The following is a 19,552-nucleotide window of genomic DNA, read 5'->3' as shown; positions in this document are numbered from 1 at the left end:
ATAATCTACATGCGGGAGGATGAGTGTTTGAACCAACTGCTTTCTTAGTGACACAGGCAAGATTTCTTTATGGTACTTCAGTTGATACAGAGCTTTGTTCATTCTATTGACAACATCACCCACATGATTATGCCAAGTTAAGGTGCTATTGAAGGTAACTCCCAAAAACTTAGCAGAATCCACATAAGGTAGATCAATGTTACCAATTTTTATCCTAGAAATATTGTTAAAATCGATGCCATTAACAAATCTAGAGCTACCAACCACCATCGCCTTCATTTTACCGGCATTAAAAGATAAATTTTTATCTTTTGCCCAATTAAAAATAGAAGCGACGTCATCATTTACACATCTGATTCCATTCTCCAATTGATCAAAAGGAATATGAAAATAGAGAATTAAATCATCAGCGTAAATGAGATGCAAACAGTTTGAGATAACTCTAGAAATATCACTAACATAGATAGAGAACAATAACGGACCCAAAACAGAGCCCTGCGGCACACCAGAAGCAACATTTTCCCATCTTGAGCGAGCACCATTCATTCCAACGACACATTGTCGCCGAGACGAAAGGTAAGACTCAACCCATTTGAGAGCACTGCAAGAAAAATTCAAGCTTTTAAGAACAAAGAGGAGTTCAGAGTGACAGACAGAATCAAAGGCCTTAGAAAAGTCAAAGAAAACCAAAACAGTAACCATTCGTTTGTCAATTGCAAGGCGTATGTCATCAGTTAGTTTTATTAAAGCAGTCTGAGTACTGTAGTTGTTCCGATATCCTGATTGATAAGGATCTAATAAATTGTAAGTTTTAAGATAGTTAGAAATCTGATTGGAAACTATTCTTTCTAAAGGCTTGGATGTAACGCACAGGATGGAAATTGGACGATAATCATCTAGAGAGGAAGGTAATTTAATTTTGGGAATAGGGCGGATAAGAGATAGTTTCCATAAAGAAGGAAAAACTGAATTGGTTAGGGAATAGTTATATATATCAAGAAGAGAAGGGATTATAACAGGAACGGACTTCTTTAGGAAATTAATTGGGATATCATCAACCCCCACAGCCCCAGATCTACTTTTAAATAAATTATCTAATAGTACGTCCAAAGTAATATGTTGAAAATAAAATTTGTCGTCGCCAGTTACCTCAGTCAGTGTTCTAGAGGGAGAGGGAATAGGAGAGACAGTCTGTTTATTGAAGAAAGAGGAGAAGTGAGCATTGATGTCGTCAAGAGTGAACGAAATAGAGCTGGAGAGATTTCTAGACTTTACCAGGCCTAATTTCTTTAATTCACTCCACATCACTCTAGAGTCCCTAATGCCCGAAAACTTAGTGCAATAAAACTCCCGTTTAGCCGTTCTAACCCTTGCCTGTACCTGATTTCTAAGTATTCGGTATTTAGAGTATACGGACTCACAACGAGAACGAATAAATGCTCTTCTCAAAGAGTCACGTTCCCTCATCAACACACGAATTTCATTGGTCAACCAAGGTGCCGATGGCCTTCTAAGTTTCACAGAACGAAGCGGGGCATGTTTATCCATTGTAGAAATTATATTTTTGTTAAATAAATTAACTTTATCATCAATGAAAGTTGATTCCACAATTGATAACCAGTCACACATCTCTAGATCAGACTGATACCTCTCCATATTAAACTGCTTAAAATCTCTGTAAACAAAATTTGGTGGGGAATAATGGGAGACTTTAAAGGAGTATTTGATTTCAATAAGGTCATGAGAGGAAAGGAAAGGTACCGGATGTTGGGAATGTTGGATGACCTTATCCATGTCATCGACAAAGACAAGATCTATCCAAGTATGGGAGGTAGCTGTGTGATGAGTAGGGAGGAAAGGAACTAGGGTTAAATTACTTTCATATAGGAAATTCTTTAAATAGTTACTGTCGAACGAGTTGGAGTTCATACTTGTATTCCAGTCCCCTAAAATGACTACATGCTTATATAAGGGTATATATTGCGTTATATCTGACTCAAAGTCAGATAAATAGCCAATTTTAGGGGGACGGTAGACGACACTCAACAGTAACTTAGAGATCTCTAATCCAGAAATCTCTACTATTAAAAACTCTGGTCGAGAACAATAAACAGATGGAGAGGTAGCCAGAACTTTCGCTTTGAGTGTTCTGTGGACATACAGACCCACCCCACCGCCAGTCTTCCCAAGACGATCCCAACGAATCAAACAATAATCACTAAGATTAACTACCATATCATTAACATGCGGTTTTAACCACGTTTCTGATAAGGCAATGATATGATAGAAATTCCCAGAGAAAAAATCTCTAAATTCATCAAAATGGGCAAGTAAAGACTGACAGTTAACATGGCAAATAGACAGATTACTAGTCATGATCATCCGTGAGAAACATATTCATCAGCATTACCACCATCACAACCAAAAGCAAAAAATAAAAAGAGCAGAGAACAAAAGAGACACATAAGTTAGATGTAAGATGAAATTAGTGAGAAATGTCGTAATTGTACAAAAGAACAGGAACATAATAATACAGAAAGAATGAAAAAATAATATAGGAGAGAATAAATTAAATATAGTAATTAGAGTAAATCCAATGAATAATAAAATCCTACCCATAGTGATAATAATAATAATAATCATAATAGTAATAAAAATGTTTTACGAAAAAGTGATGAAATTCATCAATATGTGCAACCAATGATTGACAATTAACATGACATACTAATAAATTATCTACCATAATCATTGTAAAAAGCAACTCCAAAATCATTCCTACAAAGAAGTAAATGTAAACAATATATAAGTGTTGTACCTGTGTGTCTAATTTTAAATAAAAATACAAATCAAAATTAAAGAGACCATAACGTGAAATATTAGTAAAATAAAATGAATACAATTTGATACAATAAAAATAAAACCTTCTGTTGCTAGAGAAATAACACTTTTGACAGCTGTAGTTTTCCTTATTTAATTTCAAATAGTAAATGAAAGAGTAACATAATGAGAGAGCTGAATTAATACGCATTGCAATACAAAATTTAACAGACATCCGATCTCATTGAGATGGTATATCATCTAGTTTATGAACTACTATCACAGGAGCACCATCAGCTTTCCTAATGAGCACCCTACCGTTTTTCACCCACACATATTTTACAATATTTGATTTTTTCGCGGCACGAGCCGCACCATAGAGTTTCTTGAAGTACGGAGTGAGGGATTCATTGATGTAGATAATATGATTCTCTTGTGTAGCCCAACCGATGTGCCTGGTAGAGAAGTCCCTTTTTACTTTTCTTCTAGTGATAAGGTCATCTCTAGTGCACTGCCTCAGGAAAGTAGCTATGATGGGAGGTGGTCGAGGGGGGTCAACCATACTTGGACCTGGTTTAGCTCTATAAACAAAATCGACCTCTCCAACATTGACATCTAGAGCTGTTCCTATTTTGTTTAACAAATCATTCGCATTCTCTCCCTGAACCAGTGGCACATTATGAATTTCTACGGTTTTACATCTTGAGGCCTGTTTTAACACCTCAACCGTCACCAGTAATTCTGACACTTTACCTTCAAGTGCTTTTTTCTCCGAAGTGAGTACATCTACCTGAGCAATGAGAGAATCAACCTTTGCCTGTAAAACATTTACAGTGGTCGTATTCTCTTGTATAGAGGTATGACAGTCATCTAACGACTTTAAAATGTCCGCATTTTGTACCTTTTGACTCTCAATAAAATTATTGAGTGCAGAGGTGTTATTCTGAATCGCCTTGAGTACTTCATTTAACGTAGACATTTCACCGCCAGAAGTTACTACCTTAGTGGGGGCCGGAGATGCTGGTGTGGAATCAGTACGAGCAACTCGCATTTCTTTATTACAAGCATTACAGAACCATGCTTTATTTAAATCTTTTAACGTGGACCAATCCGCAGGTGTAAGGCCAACACACTCCAAATGAAACAATAGATTGCATTTGCCGCACCGTGCGTGAGTAACATTTGGTGCACGAGTTAGTATAACGTTGCATTTACCACACTTTGCCATAATAATATACTTAAAAATATTTGTACTTGTTGTAATAAAGGTAGGTAAATAAAATTATTTACCAAGGTATCCAAACGAGCAAAGTTCAAACTAATAAGAAGCAATGACTCACCTCAATTGTTCTCTTGTTAAACTTAATTAAATTACTTTTTTTACAAAAACCACTCGATAGATTATTTTGAAAATTTATGTACTAATACAAAAGTCACTTCAACACAACTCTGCCAAATTTCACATCAAAGAGATCGCTAGAAACAAAACTAAATCAAATTAAATACAGAGACGATGTTCACTGATGTTCACTGAGTGACTGCACCCCAGAGAGAGTGAAGAGAGAGAGAGAGAGACAGTACGAGAGGATCAGAGCTAATAAAGAGAGCAGTAGAGTACTGGCGATTCAGTCGGCGAGGAGTACTGTTAGGGATGTCAGAGGAGGCAAGAGACAGTACGAGAGGATTAGAGCTAATAGAGAGAGCAGTAGAGTACTAGCGATTCAGTCGGCGAGGAGTACTGTTAGGGATGTCAGAGGAGGCAAGAGACAGTACGAGAGGATTAGAGCTAATAGAGAGAGCAGTAGAGTACTAGCGATTCAGTCGGCGAGGAGTACTGTTAGGGATGTCAGAGGAGGCAAGAGACTGTACGAGAGGATTAGAACTAATAGAGAGAGCAGTAGAGTACTGGCGATTCAGTCGGCGAGGAGTACTGTTAGGGATGTCAGAGGAGGCAAGAGACAATACGAGAGGATTAGAGCTAATAGAGAGAGCAGTAGAGTAATGGCGATTCAGTCGGCGAGGAGTACTGTTAGGGATGTCAGATGAGGCAAGAGACAGTATGAGAGGGTTAGAGCAAGTAGAAAGAGCAGTATGGAACTTTTGGTATTTCGTCTTGTCGATTTGGAGTACGAATGGGATGTTGAGGTTGTTATGAAGAGATTTTATATTTAATAAAAATTATTGATTATTTATAGTAACAACCCTTATACAACTGTCCTGCCGGACAGTTTTAATAAATAATAAATGATAAAAACCATTCACTCAGAACTAAAAGTACCTTCCATTCAAGATTTAACCAATGCACCATGCAAGAAGTTTCACCTTCGACCTTCAGCCCATCCCAACCTCTCATTGATTTGCTTTCATCTTTGTCGACTAAGACAATGCAGGATTTACTTGGCGTTTGAAGGGCAATAATTGATTAATTTGATAGCCACCAATGGATGGATAACTTCTCACATGTTATTGAATCAGTTCAATGAATAAAAAAGAAAAAAAATTGTCTTTTTACTTTTACAGATAGCATGTAATATTTGTATGTGGGGTAAGCTGAGATATAATGATTAAATACACAAACAACGGAAATTCAACCTTCAAAAATCTAACTTTGGACTTCATATTCAAAATAAAATAGTAAAGAAACTTCAATAAATATTGGAAAATGAGGTTTACCAGCTGGTGCAATGGTGCCTCTCGTAATTCACAAGCAAACATTTCGTCACTTCCAGTAAATAAGAATAATATATTTTTTGTTTTCACACATGTATGTTGCAAATGTAGTTCTGTGACCTGAGAACTTTATATTCCACAGGTTCCAACCTGGATTTGAACGCTTGCCCAATCTGATCTGGCTAACATGAAACCGACTCAGCTTGGGAATTTAAATAAATAAAATCCGGGTGTAGACTCATAAGACAATTTCTTAATTACTATTCACCATTTATTTATAACTTATTCATCTTCTCACGCCAAAACTTTTCCTTAAAAGCATTGAATTAAAGAAAGACCGTATACTACAGCTAATAACGAATGTGCGTGACCGATATAAGTCGTACTTCTGGTACGCAGATTGTACGCAAAGATGAATAAGGTCCGATTAAAACTGTCCGGTAGGATAGTTGTATAAGGGTAGATCGTCAAGAACTGCACGAAAAAGCGTAACGTTGAAAAAAACACCTAACTTTGGCTATTTTTTTTTTTCTCTATAAAAGATAAAATTACCAAATTTTCTCTTAAAAATAGCGCAAATACTCCTTTATAACTGTATGTCTTTTGCAACAACCCAGATCTAACACATTTCGAGAAAAAAAGTTGCCGAAAATGAGTAAAAACAGCATTTTCAGAAAATGTTCTTGTTCTTGTTACCTTTTTTGTAAACAACATAGCGCCTAAACGCGTGAACCGATTTTCATGAATGAGATGTCATTCGATTCAGAATTTTATGCAGATGTGCTTTACGGGGGTGTTGACGCTGTATATCAAATGGGAGAGGAGTTAGCCCCCTTTATGTAAGGCCCCCTCCAAAATTATTATTACTAATTACTCTGTAAATCTTGGCCCTATTTTGATAAAATATGGCAGGATGAAAAGGTTAGGGCTCCCCTAAGTAACATTAAAGCGACATTCTGCTCTTACTCCTATTAAGGGAAAGTATGACAATCGTTTCAAATGATCAACGCGTGAACCGATTTTCATGAATGAGGTGTCACCCAAATCGAAATTTTGTACAGGTTTTGCAATTCGTTCAAATTTCAAACTTCTTATCTCTGTTTGTACTTATCAGAACTTAATGAATTCTTTATTGAATTGTAGAGAAAAGTTTGCTCTATAACTGGCAAAAATAGCAATGTTTTAGTGATAGCAGTTATTGAGATATTAAACGTTAAATTTTCTAGTTTTTGTAAAGAATATAGTTGAAGAAAACTGTATTGATTAATATTAATCCAGATTAATTATAACCTATTTATATTAACGCTTGACTACTACATAAAGAAACTATCACTTAAATGAACTTAAACCGACAACTGTTTTATAAAAAATCAATAAATAATCAAATTCATTGATGGATGTTGTTTATGCATTTTGTTGAAGATGAATAAAGATGGATGGTATAAGAAGATGAAGATGGATTTAAGATAAATTAAATATTAAAGTTAAACTATAGGTGATTTTTTCCTTTTTGACTTATGTTTAGGACGGACTGGCAGATAGAATCTTTTTAGTGAACATCAACACGGAATTATCAAAGAGAACTCAACTACCAAAATTTGGCGCGATCTCTGAACTAGCATTGCGAGTTAAATAAACGATAGACACACCTTTCTATTCAATAGGAATACGAAATTTATCATACGAGGTGTGTTCAAAAAGTAACGGGAATTTTCGTTTTTTGAAAAAAATATTTATTTATTCATCTACATTAATATTGTCGCCTTCAAAGTAGTCCCCTTCGCATACAATACACTTGTGCCAGCGCTTTTTCCAATCCTCGAAACACTTCTGAAACTCGATCTTTGTGATAGCTTTCAGCTCTTTCAGCGATTCGCTTTTAATGTCATCTATGCTTGTAAAACGGCGGCCTTTTAATGTTCTCTTTATGTTTGGAAATAGAAAAAAGTCACATGGAGCCATGTCTGGCGAATATGGAGGCTGGGGCATCGTTAAAGTTTTGTTTTTGGCCAAAAATTCACGAACAAGCAATGAAGTGTGAGCAGGTGCATTATCGTGGTGCAAAATCCATGAATTCTTTTGCCACAAATCCGGGCGTTTTTTTCGGATTGCTTCACGCAAACGGCGTTGAACTTGTAGGTAGTACTCCTTATTGATTGTTTGACCTTGTGGCAAGAATTCATGATGCACTATGCCATTAAAATCGAAGAACACAGTGAGCATAACCTTCACATTCGACCGCACTTGTCGAGCCTTTTTCGGTCTTGGCGATCCAGAATGCCTCCACTGGGACGATTGAGCCTTAGTTTCGACATCATATCCGTAAACCCATGTTTCGTCACCTGTTATAACACGTTTCAGTAGATCCGCATCGTTGTCGACTTCATTGAGTGACTCTTGAGCAACTTCCATTCTCCGCTGTTTTTCTTCGAAATTCAACAATTTTGGAACAAATTTTGCTGCCACACGTTTCATACCCAAAACATCCGAAAAAATTTCATGGCATGAGCCAATTGATATGGCAACATCATCAGCGACTTCTCTGATTGTGATTCGGCGATCGTTCATAACCATTTCTTTCACTTTTTTCACGTTTTCATCGGTTGTTGATGTGCTTGGACGTCCAGGTCGTTCGTCATCTTCAACGTTTTCGCGGCCATCTTGGAAACGCTTATACCACTCGTAAATCCTTGTTTTACTCATAGCAGACTCACCATATGCCTTTATTAACATTTCACACACTTTATTTCATTTTTTACGCAAAATTTAATACAAATTCTTTGATCCATTTTTTTTAACAAACAAAAATCGCCAAGCTTGAAAAACACGTCTAACCTTAACGGCTGCCACTTAAGAAGTAAACAATGAATATTACTGAAAATTTTATCGTACTTCAGGGGCATGTGTACCAACATAATAAAAAAAAAAAATTTACAATCAGACTCTCCAAACCCGCGAAATTTAAAAATTCCCGTTACTTTTTGAACACACCTCGTATATTCAACAAAGAAGTTAATATTGTTTTGTCAGGGAAACCTTGGCCGATCTATCATTATTATAATCATTTTTTATTCGCACTTCTGCCACATGACTGCGGTGAATTCATTTTTACACTTTCTTTCAGATGATTTTTTAAAGAAATCTATCCATAAACGTGCGCACCAGGCCTGTCAGAGTCTCGATAATTCTAGACTTCCAGGATGTTCTATTTTCACATATCTTTTTTCCATTTTCCGAGAGGTAAACACCAAAGAAAGGAACCTAAATAAGAAAAAAGACAAACTCCATCGCTGTAAGTAGAAAATAGGCGTGGTCATTGGATTTTTCTCTTGCAATTGTGCTAGAAATTTTTTTTTTTTTGTTTTCTTTTTTTGGCATTGGCTTCCGCCATACAGCCAGCATCGTCTAGGTGCTTATCACTAGAATATCACTTACTCTCCGTTCTTACCTACAAATACATTCGCTTCACACATTCATCATTCTACTATATACCGCTATTTACATAAACTACTGCTAATGGATGGAGCAGCACTCTGTGCTCCTGCCATCCTTCTCGCTTAACCAAAATTAAAATCACGTAATCCTTCTCTAAGCATTTTGTTCCATTCATTCTAATTCGGCTATAGCTTCTAAATACATTCATATTTCATTGCTAGCTCTGCTATCGACTTAAGCACATAACTGTTGGTGGAGAATATAATGTCTTCGTAGCGAAATGGTGCATCTAAATACCTGTATATATCGTCAAACATTCGTTTCCTTTCTACCACATAACGTGGACATATCATTATTACATGTTTGAAATCTTCCTCCTCATTGCAATCTACGCAAAGAGGAGAGGACCTTTTGTTGATCCTGTGTAGATACGATCCGCACACCGCGTGGTTCGCTCTCAGCCTGCTTATTGTCGTAACAACCCATTTATTAGTGCCAGTTCCCTTAAACCATGGTTGTCTAGGTAACTGATCTGCCATAGTTTTATAGAATCTACCTTTATCACCATTATTGTAATCTGTCTGCCATTTTTGTAGTGCTGCTTTTGCAATTATACCCTTGATATCGGTGTGTGGTAATTTATAATTAGCCATTTCCCCACTATTGGTGGCTTCCTTTGCAAGTGTATCAACAATTTCATTCTCTTTTATACCACAATGACCTCTTACCCACAAAAAATTAATGCAGACTCCCTTCTCTTTAAAAATGGCAATAGTTTCTACAATCTCTGCGATAATGTGATTCATTCCTGCAGACTGGTTGTGTATATGTGATAATTTACACAACGCACTCTGGCTGTCACTAATAATGGTATATTTTTTCTCCGACAACGAATAAATATATTTTAAAGCCGTTAAAATAGCAATTAGCTCCGCTGTATAGATGGACGCCTCATCTTCTAATTTAATTATCGTAAAATAGTTCCGAACCGGATCATACACAGCACTTCCGACTTTATTATTGATTTTGGACCCATCTGTAAATAAACGATATGAGCCCGGATAATGGGAAGAAATGTAATCTTCGAAGGCCGCAGTTCTCATCTTTTCCGGTACCTTTATCAAGTCGAAGGAAGTGTTAACACTTAATTCGCTCAATAAATGTTCGTATTTTAAGTTGTACACATCTAACTTATTATTCGAATATACCTTATCTCTAAAGGTAGAGATTCTAATAAAACTTTCTGTGTAAATGGGGCCTTTCTTTTTTGTCCAATATTTGTGAGTGAGAGAAATTAGATACGGCTTAGAAAATAGAAAAATGAAAAGCTCAAGTTCCTTGTTGGGAGGGGATTTGGAAAATTTGTCTTGCAGGGATACCTTAAATATAAGCTTGCAATAGATAATAAAATTATCTACCACCATCAGGTTGAAAACAGTTTTATAAGAAAGTAATGAACGGAAATGACCATTATATTCGAACTGTTCAGTAAAATACTCTAGATAAGTGTGTTATATGGGTAATGCAACTGTTACAATGGGCCTAAAAGAATGACTTGAATTGGGGGACCACAGTGTCCATAGATTTGATTCTCATGAAGTTTGTCACTTAATTTTGAGGCCATTGACCGGTTTTAGGTATTTTTACTCGTATCTTAAACAATACGGATGATATCTCTCACAGGAAAATACGAACTGAAAATTATAAAGGCGAGTAAAAGATAAACGTTGAAATATCCAACTCCGAATATATCAGCCAAGGCTGACCGCAGAATTAATCCGTCAAGGCCGTGGGGCTATAAGGATAATTGTAGGCTTATTAACTGGCCACTGCAGGCTTAGAAAACACATGCATCGCATGGGTCTGGCAGATGATAGCCTTTGTAGTCAGGAAGAGGAGGAAACGGCACTGCACGTGTAGCGTCAGTGTGAGGGGCTCGCGTGGCTAAGGATGTTACTTCTCGGGGAGGAAAAAACCAAATCCTGAGAGCTTTACCCAGGAGTCACTCTCCAGAATTAAGAGTCAGATTAAATGGACGTGTCTGGAGGGCGAGCTCTAAAGTCGGGGAGCCACAATAGATCCAAAGGGGTCGCAGTGGCGTAGGCCTTGAGGCCGCCCTAATTTGATCTACTCTATTCTATCCAACTCCGAAAAAAATTGCGGTTCTAGGTGAAACCCTAAAACATTCACGTGCACGACACAGTCACCTTTAAGCTATTTAACCTTCGGGTATGGTTCTCATAATTCCTTGGATGGCGTCAGCAAAGTGCTAGTAATATGAGTAGGGAGCAGCAGTATGGTGTAACCTTGTTCCCCGGTGCTCCATTCCGCCCTCTCCGCCAAAAATCTTCAGCAGATTTCCTGAGGAAGATTCCCTCTGGGTATTGATGGTTGTGTGTCTTGTTTAGTAGAAAATAAAAGCTCTCATATTTTCAAGTGAAATAACCATACTATCGTGATGTTGAAACAGGTATGTTGAATAAGGTATCTCTCAGGTTACCGTACACAGGTGTCTAAAATTTCATATAATATTTTAAAGGCATTGCTAACTTAATGATTTAGGGCGCGTCAACATTTGGAGAGCCCGGAGCTTTTTTTTTAGTGCACTGCCGGCCTCAGGACAATGTCCTCTCGATGCAGAACAATACTGTCCATCACCGGAAAGAGAAACAGTAAGAAGCTCCAAGAAAATCTAAGGGCCAGCAGCTGGATTCAGCTTGAATTTAAAAATGTATTGAGTATTATTGTTTGTAAAGTAAAAGTAAAGTAATTGCCTATTTTTTCAGGCGGGCTTTACGTCAAACTACCGATTAGGTGTCGTGGACGGAGGCGACTAGCAAACATACTTTACTGTAAATTTCTTTTATTAATCATAAATAAAATCCAAGGCCTCAGACTGGGAATCGAACCCAGTACCGCAATATACTTATTAGCTTTACAGGTCTCGCCTCTAACCACTCAGCTACCGTGGCGCATATTGTTATTGTTAGTGTAATTAATGTAAAGTTGCGTACTTAGAATAAATAGCAGAAGTGCATACAGAAAATTTGAACTGCCTTCACGAAAATTAGTATTATAATGTACCTATTTACCGTTGAGTCGATGGCTTAAAATAATATTTAAATAATTATTTACGATATAAAGTTTTTCTCTAAACGAGGATTATTTCACTTAAATTTCCCTATTTCCTTTACTTTACAAAGAATTCACATTGGCATTACTAGCACGCAATGTAAATACCACAGCCATTACAATAATTATTATCTACTTCTTCAAATGATTTAGAAGTTTTTTCTGTCAGGAGTACCCGCAAGGTTAATCAACCTTTTATTATAAAACCTCTTGTGTCACTCACTTGGCTTTGTCTGACTAATATTCTCAAAATTCGAACTCACGAAGCTTTTTCGAAGCCCGAAGGTTTGACTCATCCTTATCACTTTAGAATGAAGAAAGAATATTGCAAATTTCAGTCATTATTATTATTATTATTATTAATGATTTAAGGCGAGTCAACATCTAAGGTTATTGGCGCCCGGTGCTTTTTTCAGTGCTCTACCGGTCTCCGGACAGTGTTCTCTCGTTACAGACAACACTGTCCATCACCGGAGAGTTGTCTGTAAGAAGCTCCTAAGGGTCAGCTGCTGGATTCGAACCCGGGACCTCTGCGTAGGAGTCCAGTACGCTAACCGCATAGCTAATCCCTTCCCTTTGTCTTTATTATTTTTTATTTTATTTGTGCCGAGTTTTCGACCCAGGGATTAGGTTATTTTCAAGGCTTATTGACAACCTAATATTTTTATACTGTTAACTTAGTGTGGCTTCTAATTACTGACTGCTTATGAACCGATTATGGTAGGTTTAATAAGTTTGGTTAGTGAAGTAGTCAGTGTTGTCAATGTTTAGCTTTAATCAGTATTCTGAATTATTTTTTTCAAAAATTGATCCCCAAGTTCATTTTTTTTTTTTATGTAGGCCTAAAACGTTTGTTTCCAAAAATTTATTTTTGGAGATTTCTAAAGTAAAGTTACCGTAATTCGTGGTTTTAGCGAGAATACCCGAATTTATTTAACAATTTACCGCGTAAAGTTTTGAAATTTTCCTGCTTTTTGGAAACAGCTTCTTTTTTTTTTACAGATTCACAGTCTTCCAGGCCGAGGTTTTTGCTATTAAAATATGCGCTGAGGAAAACCTGCGGATGGAACCTAGAAATAGGGAGATTCGCATCTTTTCGGACAGCCAGGCTGCACTGAAGGCTCTCGTATCCTTCAGAATCACCTCTTCCCTGGTCTGGGAATGCAGGAAGGCCCTAGAACTACTGGCGCGGCACAACAAAGTTCGGTTGGAATGGGTGCCGGGTCATGTGGGTATTGAAGGGAATGAAAAAGCTGATTATCTGGCCAGGAATGGGGCTAGCACTCCTTTCATCGGTCCAGAGCCTGTCCTGGGGATCACCAGGGGTTCGGTTCGCGCGGCTCTCAGAGATTGGATCTGGAGGGAGCATGAAAAGAACTGGGTGATGTGTCCTGGGGTTAAACACAGCAAGACCTTGATGCCTTGGCTGTGTAAGCAAAGATCCAAAGAGACCCTGTGTTTGGGCAGAAATCAGATTACTCTGATTACAGGCCTATTCACGGGGCACGGTCGGTTCAAGAAGCATCTGCGCAAGGTGGGGCTTATCAGCTCGGAGCCGTTGTGCAGATTATGTCAGGAAGAGGAGGAAACGGCCTCTCACCTGTTGTTCGATTGCGTTGCAATCGAACGTTTGCACTATGAAACCTTTGGAACGTTGAGGCCGAAGGAGATAGTAGCGCAAAAAGAACTAGTAGGGAAAGTCCTTGACCTCTTTAAGAGGGGAGGGTTCGCCTACTAGAACTAAGAAGGGACTGGCACAATAAGTCTTCTGTGGCTGCGGTGCCTTGGGGCAAAGGTCCCGTCCCATCTACTATCTTATCTTATCTTTTTACAGATTTATCGCTTAAAATTTTATAAAAGTAAAGAAATTGCCTATTTTTTTCAGTTGGGGCTTAACGTCCAGCTACCAAATTAGGTTTCATGGACGGAGGCGAGACTAGCAAACATACTTTACTGTAAATTTCTTTTATAAACCATTAAATAAAATCCAAGGCCTAAAGACCAGGAATCGAACCCAGTACCGCAATACACATTAGCTTCGCAGGTCTCGCCTCTAATCGCTCGGCTACCGCGGCGCCATACTCTCCACTATATAAATACTTAAAGTACATGGATGTTGTATAGAGTTCATTTGTGTAGGGTTTACGGTTTGAATGTACGTATATTTGAGATAAGTATGTTTCTTTTTTCTTTTTTATTTTATAATAAATTATTGTAATAATGTTACACAAAAAAGTAATACATAATTATTTTTCCCATTTAAATGAGGCATACTGAATAAATATGCTTCAACATGCTTGTTACGGATTATTACACGATCAATTATTGCAAGAGCAATTAATTAAATTGGCTAATTATATATATATAAAGGAGTTCGCCATACAACATACATGTCCTTCATAAACACTAAGCTACAGAGCCAATACCATATCATCATCTTTATTCATATGAGGGTTAATGAACATCTCTACATGCTCTGATGCACGGACACTCTACATGAAATAATTACAGAGACAGTTATCTCATTGACCATTCCGTCTATCGTTTTTATTGTTCGTTCTGTATGTTCTACGGTTATACATCCACTTACACAGAGACAAATAAGGGGAGGATTTGGTCAAGGTAAAGAGCTTAGAAGTCTCTGTAGTGTTGGACACCAATTATTTTCATTTCTTTCAGGCTTCCACAGTTCTACTGTCCACCAACAATCAGAATAGAACAATTTCTGGAGTGTGGATGTAATGACGACAGTGTCCAAATTTCAGAGAAAGTATAAATCAGCACTTTTTTAAAAAATATTATTTATTCAGGTTTAAATGTTTAATTTATTCAATATTTATTTTTATGTTAGTAAAAATTTTCATTCCTCTACAGCAGCTCATCCTAATCCTTCAATTGAACACTTATCTTCTTCCGCAATACCAGGTAATCCTCTAAGGAGATTGAAGAGAAGATGGCCCCGCGATCATAAGAGCAATATAGTGCATCGTATTCACGTTAATGGAGTGTCGCCACTAGGTGCCTTCTCCTATCTTCGTTCACGACATTGTTATATTATATCACACTTGCTTGTTGCAACAATCGTTGCAGTGGCAAATTTCAATACAAGATTAAAAAAATAAAATAAAAATTCTTCGCAAAAAAAAGCTGTTGCAAACTCGATCAAAGTTTCAGTTAACGCGAAAACACTTCGGCATTTTCATACAACTTATACAGTCGAACCTCTCAATAACGGCACTAGCGGGGGAAAGCAAAGTGGCCGCTGTTTGGCCGTTAGAAGGAGGTAGGCAAGTTTCATTATGAAAAAATATGGTTTTTTTTTTCCAAACATCCATTTAAAAATTGTTTATTATTAATAGATTTAAAAACGTACACAATTGCATAATTATTTAGCTGTATGATATGTATCAAGTTTTTCTTAATTATCCAAACAATTTATCAAAAAACTACATATTATTGACTTCATTAATAATTTTTATAATAATCATCACATTTATTCATAACAATAATAATTTATGGTAAAATTATCATCATACTATCATCTTTTATTAGAAAAATAGAACAAACCTTTCGGCAAGTTGACTCGCTCGATTTCGGCTCGATTTGGTTTTTGCAAAATCTTCCAATACATTTATTTTCTCTTCTAGAGTTAACCGCTATCGTTTGAGAGACATATCGGAAAAAATAATATTGTTCGCCCAAAGTAATATTGAAAAATTATTAAAATGGTACAAGATGTATGGAGCTTATATAGGAAACTTTAGGAAAAACCAGAAAACAAAAAACAAAAACTTGAGAGGGGATAATTCTTTTTATCACTGCGTCAAACGAACTTTTAATAATAAGGTGGTCGTTGGTGGGAGGTGAAACATACAATCTGTTCCCCAAAATCAATGTCCGCGGTCGTTATGTAGAGTGACCGTTAGACGGAGGTTCTTTTATAAAGAAAGTGTATGAGGATAAAACGGGGAAATCCAAAAACTGTCCGTAAATAGAGGTGGCCGCTAGTGAGAGTGTCCTTTATGGGAGGCTCGACTGTAATTCTAAAAATAAAATCAAGAGAACACCCACCGCAGGCTATTCATTTGAAATAGGGCTCCAGGTATTAATTATTATTCCCTATTAATATTTAACGAGTAATAAACTCATAAATTCAAACTTTACATTTTATCGACACTAGTACAATGATTACCACTAACGCTTATGATAACAAGACACTAAACTCACATCATGATCCTCTGGTGGCCCCCAAAAAATATGCAAGACCACCTCAATCTAATAACTGCAATGTACCAGTAAAATTAAATGTAAATAAAACTACATTTACACTAAAAGACAAACCTGCTGGACTGTGCAAATAAACAACTAGGACGTATCGACAACAAGTCCGCTATATTGGACTTTACCTGGATAGTAAACAAAGAACCCACCAATTCGATTGAATGCTTCAGGAAATACAGTCAACTGAGACAGCTATTTAGATCGAACTCCGCAGTGAACACAAATAAAGTATAGAATAGCATCCCATTCATGAAAATAGGTTCAAACAACGATAATTTGAAACGATTGCAATACTTCCACTTAGTAGTCGTAGGAGCGCGAAGGCACTTCAATGATAGGGAAGCTTTAATGTCCTAATGGGGCAAAGATGCACTGAGTTATTAAGAGTAACAGTTTCAGAGGGGGCTAAACATGCATGGGGCAAACTCCCCTTCAAATGTACGTGCAGCATCAAAACACCTAAAATGCCTACCAATAAAATTTTTGTATCGAATGACACATCACTCATGAAAATAGACAATTTGAAACGATTGCAATACTTTTCCTTTGTAGATGTAAGAGCAGGTCGGCGCTTTAATGTTACAAAGGAAAGCCCTAACCTCTTCATTCTGCCAAATTTTTTTAAAAATCGGGCTAAGATTTACAGAATTATTAGTAATAATACAATAGTTTAAGAGATAGCCTTACAAACGTGGGAATAACTCTTCTCTCATAGGATATGCAACATCAAAAACTCCAAAAGGTACTTCTACAGAAAATTCCAAATCGAATAACACCTCACTTATTTTATCATCAACTTCCAAATCATTCTCTTAGACGATTAAAACGTTAGTGGCCTCGCGATTTTCTCTCTTCTGTAGAGTAGTCAATCCTAGAAGTTACTTAGGGGGTTACCGCAGGGTAATTTCTCCCTCAGGTGTGTAGTAGTGTTAATATTATTGTAATTGTCACTAATAGTGCAGCTAACACTTGAATAACTTTAAAAAAAAATAAAATAAAATAATAATAATAATAATAAAATTAAATGAGTACAACAAACCTTATTTAATAGCTATACTCTTTACGATTAATTCCAGCAACATATTTGCTATTCTACTAACAATTAAAAGAAGTACATATATATTAAGCATAGTTTACCTTGAAAGCGATGAGGAAGCAAGGCACTCAAGAAGAATAGAGAAAGAAGACCGTTAACCGGTGAACGTGTTATCCATTCTAGAAGATGACTGCTTATGGGTTCAATACCACCGTACTTCGCTCGAGCAAACAACCTGCTGAATTGTAATTAATAGAATTTAGTACATATCATGATATACAAATAAAAATTGTTTAATTACTTAAAATTAGTTAATAATTAGATTTTAAATTGCTACGTCATCAACATTGCACACTAATCCATTAATTAGATAGAATAGCAATTTATTAAACTCTGAGGAAAGAACTCAACGTTATCCCATGCCTTACTATGCATAATAAGTCTGCCAATTATGCTAGATTCTTGAAACGAAAATTTAGTATTATTAAAGAGGTGCCTAAGACCGGGGCACCTCAGAGTCTAATATCTCAGACTGAAATATCCGGGAAGTATCTCTATGTTCAGTATTCCCCAAGCTTTCCGATAAGTGTAGGCACCTCCCTATTTCTCTTAAAGAACGAAGTAAAACAAAGATATCACAATAAAATAAAAAAATTAAAAACAATTTGTTCCAAACAATTAAAAAAATTAAATTAATTTCTTCTACATAATTTTTGTCTTCAACAACTCACAATAAACAAGTATACGTTTTTAATTTTAACCAAACTTCGGTAGAAGTTAAATTTCCTAGATCTTTAGTCTCAAAAGAAAGTGGAATGGTGTATTAGGCTGTTGAGTACTTCAATGAGCCTTGTGAGAAAAATGAGTAGCCCTGTAGACCCAAATAGTTTTACATAGTCTACACAGTGTAAGGTTTAAAAATTAACGATTTAAATATACGATCTAAGTAGCAAATTATCAAAGGAAATTAACAGAAACAAACCTGTAAAATATGAACAAACCTGAAATATGAAGAAGAGATTATGTTGAATATCCAAAAAATCTGACAGCCAGAAAATAAATGATAAATTTAAATAAACTTTGGAAACAAGAGAAGAGCCTATATATAACAATAATGCAAATTCAAAGCCATTAATCCTTAACATTAAATTACCGAGAGGAATAACATTATCAATACTATCCAGCACTTACTACAATTTCACCAGAAACTATTATTATTTGAATAAACCCCAAAGGTGTTGATTGTCATAAGAGATATTCAATAACAGAGAATATAAGTGAAATAATTAATAATAAATAAAGCCTGCAAGTAGATTGGATGAGAGAAAAAGTCAGTTCCTTCTAGGTTCGAATAGATTATATTCTAAACATTTTCAACGATCTATTAAATTAGTTTCGTTTGAGATCAAGTCCAAACATTGATAACGATTCATTTGGTCTCCTTTACAAGCAAGTAAAAAAAAGTTATTAGTAAATTTGTGCTTTATTATCAATTTTATTTGCGAAGGAAAAAATGTTTATAATAATATCATGCAATTTTAAGTAAAATTGAGGATGTGTTTCATACTTTTGTCTTTGACTTCAAAATTAATTAGCGATTCAAAATTGTGGATGACTTAGGACACACAAAATTATCTACCCTCAGTTTAATTATTAATAATGCAGTTTATTTTTAATCAACCTTAAAAAAAATATAATTTTTTATTTCAACAAACATAATCTATTTTATGAATTTTTTTTTTTAAGTTTCTTGTTAGATTTAAGAAAAAAAAAGTGTATAAAATAAACATGAAATAGAACCCCTTGCCAATTTACTTAGTTTTCATTATTTCATTTAATGAGTTATCTATTTCGTTATATAAAAGTAACTTTTTTCTAGCAGATGAGCTTTAATTATGCACATTGGTACATTCATTACGCTTAGATATTTTTTTTTTATATTCATAGAAATGTAAGTGGACAGAACACTTATATTTCATGTTTTGAAATTTCTCGAAATAAAGTATTGTAGAGATTAATTTTAATCTTTCTTTCAACGTACCAACATAAATCAATTTTTCCTTTAAGCAGTATCATCAAACACCGTAAATAACTATTTTTCACACTGATTTTAAACATTTTACAATTTAGAAATTAGAAAAGCGAATCAGTTCAAACCATACCTAAAACGTACAACTGCTG

General features: G+C 35.9%; 1 protein-coding gene across 1 annotated transcript in view; it reads right to left on the bottom strand.

Moving 5' to 3' along the window:
• uif (sushi, von Willebrand factor type A, EGF and pentraxin domain-containing protein uif) overlaps window positions 1-19,552 on the bottom strand; it is a 210,705-nt gene extending 191,153 nt beyond the window's left edge. The window contains exons 1-2 of the mRNA XM_074136874.1: window positions 19,413-19,552; window positions 17,473-17,609 (exon numbers count right to left, since the gene is read on the bottom strand). The gene's annotated coding sequence lies outside the window, so the exon portion shown is untranslated. The remainder of the gene's footprint in view (window positions 1-17,472; window positions 17,610-19,412) is intronic.

This window comes from Rhodnius prolixus, unplaced genomic scaffold (assembly GCF_049639745.1).
Source record: "Rhodnius prolixus isolate KJV_2025 unplaced genomic scaffold, Rpr scaffold_5, whole genome shotgun sequence".
In the NCBI taxonomy this organism is placed as follows: domain Eukaryota; kingdom Metazoa; phylum Arthropoda; class Insecta; order Hemiptera; family Reduviidae; genus Rhodnius; species Rhodnius prolixus.
Note: the sequence above shows the minus strand (reverse complement) of the source record. Positions and strands in the feature narration are given on the sequence as shown.